Below are 6,709 nucleotides of genomic sequence, written 5' to 3'. Positions count from 1 at the left end.
TACTGCTGCACTTATAAGTAATACTTTAACGCTAAAAACTATTTATAAATAGTAATATTTTAGCTTTTTTACTTTACTAAATAATACTTAAGCCTGTACTATAATATAAAAATGCAAAAATATAGTACGTTTAGTAATAAACTAATTCTGCAAAAAACTACGCATTATAAAATAAAAATATAATATATTATACGCTTAAGTTAAATAAAGTATAAAGTTATAAAAAGTACTATATTAGTTACTTTAAATAAAATCTGCAAAAAAATAAATACAACAAATAATAAGTATTATAATATTAAATTATAATTTAATTTTTAATTAAATGTTTATTTATAAGTAGCTTCGCGTAATTACTTAAATTATTATTTACTATAATTATAATATTATACAACATATTTATATTTAAAAAATATAAAATTTATATATACTATTTAATATTAAATACCCTACTGTATTATATATAAACTATAGTAGACTTACAGTACTAGAATATAGGAAACTTTTAAGCAGCGCTAATAATATATATAAACTATTTATTATAATACTTTATATAATAAATAATTTTAATTAAATATTTATATAAACAAAATACCTACTGCAACCTAGCCTTAAAAAAGATATACTAAATATTAATAAGCTAAGCTTTATCTTATTCTTAAAAATAATAATAAAAAAGTTAGCTTTTAAAAAAACAATAATAGTATATATTACTATATAAAAAATAAAAATAATTAAAAATAAATGTAAATATTAACTAAGTTTTAGTAGCATAGTATACTAAAAAATATAGTTAATTTAGGAAGAAATAGACTAAACTTTGCAATTAAACTTTTAGTATAAATTTAAATACTGTATATTTAACTGCCTATTTATTTTATAGTCACCCCTTCTACTGTGTATACTAACTTAGTTTATAATATTTTTATATTATATTTTATATAATAATGTATTATATAAACAAGTTAGTTGCCTAATTAAATTAGTTATAATGCTAAAACCTTACTAAAATTAGTACTATACACAATAGTACAGCACTGTAAAAAACTATAGCAGTAAATTATAATAAATTAATTTATTTAAAAACTATTTTTACTTTTTACTTATATATTTGCGCATTATACCTAGCTTTATTATAGTATTTATAGCGCTTTTAAAAAGGCTTACTTACTTTAGTATATACTTACTTTTTTGCTTTTTTTTTATTACTACACGCTCTAAACTTTTTTAAAATTATTAGTTAAAAACTATTTTTTATTATAAAAGTCTTTTTTTTTTGTACTTGCTTTTTTTTATATAATTTTTATTATATAGTAGCCTTATTAGCTGCTTAAAGCTTAGTAAATTTTTTTTATACTAATATAAGCTTATGCGCAATTATAGCTACACTTTTTAAAAAAAATTTAAAAGCTTTAATTATTAAAGTAAAAGAATTATTTAAGTACTTTTAAATTCTTATTTTAACTAGCGTTAATTAAAACTTAAATTTTAAAATATTGCTTAGTATTTTTAACTCCTAAGAACTATTTTTAATAGTAAATAGTAGTAAAGTATATAACTAAATATTAAGTTTTAATATTATAGCTTTAGGGTTAAAAGAAACTAGACTAGCGCTTTTAAAATTATTTAAAATATTGCTTTTTATAATAGTAGTATTAAAAACTAGTTTAAAGTATAGTAAAAATTTAATTTCAATAATATAATTAATACTATTGCGCATTAGCTTTTTAGCTTAGCATTTAAAAAATAGAAGCCTAAGCTGCTATTGCAGCTATACAATTATAGTTAAATTCAAATATTGTAGCTTATTAAAGAAAAGCTTCTACAGCTCTAAAAACTTTAATAATTCAGTTAACTATATAGCTAAGTTTAATAATTGTTTAATTAAATCTAAATTATATTAGAATAAACCTGAGTTATACCTAAGTTATACCTTAATTATATCTGAATTATATGCAGTAAACTGAGTTTAAATCCTGCAGTTTTTAATAATAAAAGCTGTATTTTTCTTCTTTTTTTTTTGCCAAATTTAGTTACCTACCTAAGTAAAAATCTAAATTTTTATAGCTTAATTTTTTATAACTAACTTTAGAAAGCTTTTTTGCCTTCGCCGTAGCTATTAATGCTTAGCACTTATACGCCTTTTTTAAAAGCGCAAAATAATTTATATTAAATAGTTATAATAAATACAACAAATACAGGGGTATATAAAAAATAATAATTTTTTATTTTTTATAGTACTACTAGAATTAGACTAATGCGTGGCTTTTATAACTGTTAATAATAAGTAAATAATAAGTACTAATAACTTTTTTTTTAGTATATTTATTAAAGTGCTTTAACTACTTAAAAATAAGTTTATTTATTATTTAGCTATTTTTAAAAACTGCAATAATTTAATTATAAAGCAGGCTATCTTTTTTATACTAGGCTAAAAAGTAGTTTTTGCCTGTAAAAATAATAAAAAGTAAAATAGCTTACTTTATTATATTAATACTTTAAATTATTATTACTTATTTTTAATTACTTTGCTATATTATCTTTGGCTATTTTTAATAATTAGTACTTAAAACAATAGTTTTATATAATATTTAGCTTATTATAAAGCCTATTTTATTAAAATTATATATATTTTTATTTTAAATATTATACTTAGCTTTTATATTTTTTATAAGTTAAAATTAGCCTTGTATAAGCTTAAAATTTTTATATAAAATTTTTTAGTAATTGTATTTTTAAAAAGTCCTAGTACTAAGCTGTAAATATTATTTAATAAATATACTAGCCTAGTTCTTGCTAATAAATAATTGCCTATATTTAACTAGCAAAGTATTAGCTATATTATTTATAGCAGCTAGTTAGGGCGGAAATCTTTAGTCTTTAAAGTAAAGTATATACTAAGCAATTATTTTTTTTTATTAAAAAGAGCTTTATTTTGTTAGGCCTAGTATTGTATTATAAAAATTTTCTTTTTAGTTAATTACTAAGTATTATTTAAAAAATGCTGTAGATTTGTGCAGTTTTTTATTAAAAAAAATTTGTATTATATTTTAAAGCCTAAACTGCAAGCTGTATTTAATTTTTTTTTTAAAAAAATTATACATTGTTATATTAAAGTATTGCATTTAATAGTAAAAAACTACTAATTTTAGTAAAGTTTTAGCATTGTAACTAACTTAACTAGGCAACTAACTTGCCTATATAATATATTACTATATATAATTTATTTATTTTTATGCGCGCTTTATAAACTTAACAAACTATTATAAATAAGTGCTAATACCCTAAAGTAATTAAGTTTGTAAAAATAGCTTATATTACTATAATATTAATACTAATAGTAAATAATTATTAATACTAATAGCAGACTGTAAACTACTATTCTTTTACTAATAAATTTGCAGTATTTATTAGCTTTACTTATTATATTTAATAAAGAATGCGTATACCCTAGCTTTTACTTTTACCAGCTATTTTTTTACAAATTATTGCCCCCCCTTTTTTTTAAAATTTTATTAATACTAAAAAGTTTATTTTATTATTGCAGTTCTGCAGTCTGTGCTTTTTACACTATTATACTTAATTATTATAAAAATAAAAATAAAAACTTATTTATTATTATATAATAAAAATATTACAATAGAAAAAAGACAAGCTATTAGTAAATTTAGGAGTAGTAAAGTTAGTTCTAGTTATAATATTTAGTAGCTAAAATACTAAGTAGTTATAAAAAATAAAATATATTTTAGTACTATTTTAAGTATATAGTAATAGTTTAAATAAGAATATTAAAAAACTATTAAATATTATTATAATACTATTAGCTTTATAGCGCACTTAAAAGGCTACTTTAAATAGCTAAATATTAACTAGTTTATAGTTATTAATTTTAAATAATTATATATTTATATTTGCAACTAGCTATAACCGCGATAAAATAAAGCTAGTTAATAAATATAAAATATCTAATACTGCCGCGTAGAAAAATATATTTATACTAGTTTTTTTGCAGCAATATTAATATATATTAAATATTTATAATATAATTATAAAAGAAAGTATAGCTAATTTTATTATATAGTAAAAATAGTAGCTTAGCTTTTGCTGCAGATATAACTGCACTTATTTAATTTTTTTTAAAATATGCTATAAAAGGATATAAAGCGCTAGGCTAAAGTTAAAGTACTAGTAAAATATAAAAATACTTTTACTAAAGCTAAAATTATTTTAATAATTTAAATTATAATAAATAATAATATAAGTGCAGATAAAGCATATATTACTTTATAAATAGACTTTTACTGCAACTAGTTTATACAGGTTGTACTTAATATATAAATAATAATAAAAAAAATAATACTACTATAAATTTAAAAAATAGTTTTTTTAAAGCTATACCTTAGTGCTGCTTAATAAGTAAGTACTATAGTTTACTATAGTAAAATAGTAATTAACTATATTTTATTATAAATACTAGATATAATTAGCAATTTAAAAACACATATAATGCAATAAACTAAAAATAAAGTTAAAAGTATATATATAATGCTATACTTAAAGCAACGCAGTATAGTAGTTAATTAGCTTTTAAATAATTTTACTTACTTACTAAAAAATTAAAAAAATGCAAGTATATCTTTTAAGTATATAAAGCAAGAATAATAAACTTATAGTTTAATTTACTATAGTTTATATACTTTAGTATTACTACTATACTTACTAAAGCTTTTTATATAAATAAAAAATAAAAATTTACTATTATAAATTAGTTAAAAAACTACTTTTAAATATTAAGTACAAATATTATAGCACTAATAAGTATAATAATAAACTATGCTATTAATAAGTACGCTAAAGCTAGTGCTAGGAAAACTATACTATTTTATAATTATATAATAAAAAATAAGTATATATAAAATAGTATATAGTGCATAATTAATAAAATATAGCAAACTATAATACTATTTGCTAAAAATAAAACTAGCTAAGTCTATTAAAATAGCTTATTATATAGGAAGTACTGCGCAAAGAGATTGCTATATATATAAATAATAATAATAATAATAAATTTGCTATAGCTATTAAAGATAAGTAATATAATAATAATATTAACAATATTATTGCTATATATAATTTAGAAGAAGGGGAGTATTATATACAGTTAGCTTAATAATATAAAAAAAATAGTAACTTTACTCTAACTAAGTTAAAATATATTATATAAAAAATATAAAAGTATAGTACTATATACGCAACTACTATTAATAATACTAACTAAGTTTATTTATATAAATATATGTCTAAATACGCCGTTTATCTAGTAATATAAAGTTAACTTTAATTATAATATAAGCGCTATAAGCTTTATATAAATATATAAAGTAAATAACAACGCTTAGGCTTAATTTTAAAATAGTAATAATAAATAAAGTATTATTATAGATATAAACTAGTATACTTTTACTAAACTAGCCTAAAAAAAGTATTATACTAAATTGTATATAATAGTTATTGTACTTATAAAAAAAAAAAAAAAGTAAGAACTAATTAAATATTAAGAATAGGCTAATATATATAAAGCGTAGGTAAATAAGCACGCAACTAAAAATTATAAGTTTAAAAAACTAAAAACTTAAAAATACTCCTTATACTATAAATTTATAGTTAATTCCTATCTTTTGCTATATTAGGCCTAGTGCTATAATATTAGTCTACTTTTAATCTACTACTATTACTAGTTAAAAGTAGCTATAAATTACTTAAATAAGACTAGTGTAGGAGGAATCTGAAATATCTAATAAAAAGTATCTATTTGCGTTATACAGTATTTATTTGCGTTATATAACTATTTTTAGTTTTTTTATAAATTCTTTATTTATTTTTTATAGTAAACTGCTTTCGTATTAATAAAAAAACTGTAATAACAAAAATAATCTGTTTTAGTTATAAGTTAGTTTCTTTATTACAACTGTTAACAGCTATTTAATTGTATATAAATAAGAGTCTAATTTCTAAAATTAGGATTATTACTTAGCACTTTTACAACGCCCTATCTAATATAATTTTATATTATATTATATTATTATTTTTATATATTATTCCTATCTGCTTTTAAATAGAGGCCTAAGCTGCTATTGCAGCTATACAATTATAGTTAAATTCGAATATTGTAGCCTATTAAGGAAAAGCTTCTACGGCTCTAAAAACCTTAATAATTTAATTAACTATATAGCTAAGTTTAATAATTGTCTAATTAAATCCAAATTATATTAAAATAAACTTAAGTTATACTTGAGTTATACCCGAATTATATCTAAATTATATGCAGTAAACTGAGTTCAAATCTTGCAGTTTCTAACAATAAAAGCTGTATTTTTCTTCTTTTTTGCCAAATTTGGTTACCTACCTGGGTAAAAATCCAAATTTTTGCAGCTTAATTTTTTGTAACTAACTTTAGAGGGCCTCTTTGCCCTCGCTGTAGCTATCGATAACTAACTTATATATACTAAAATATAAGGTTTAGTTAGTTTTTTTAAAAAATAAATTCAAAATATTATATTTTTAGCTAGCTATAAGCTTAGCAAGTTTTTTTCTTGGCAAAGAAAATTATATTTAAATTTTAGTAATTTAATTAGAATTTAATAGCTAGTATTTAAACTAGTTATAAAATACTAGAAACTTATATATATAGTATTTCTATATATATATAATA

This window comes from Cucurbitaria berberidis, assembly GCF_010015615.1.
Source record: "Cucurbitaria berberidis CBS 394.84 unplaced genomic scaffold K460scaffold_2, whole genome shotgun sequence".
Lineage (NCBI taxonomy): Eukaryota > Fungi > Ascomycota > Dothideomycetes > Pleosporales > Cucurbitariaceae > Cucurbitaria > Cucurbitaria berberidis.
The sequence above is the reverse complement of the archived record's forward strand: the minus strand, read 5'-3'. Positions refer to the sequence as shown.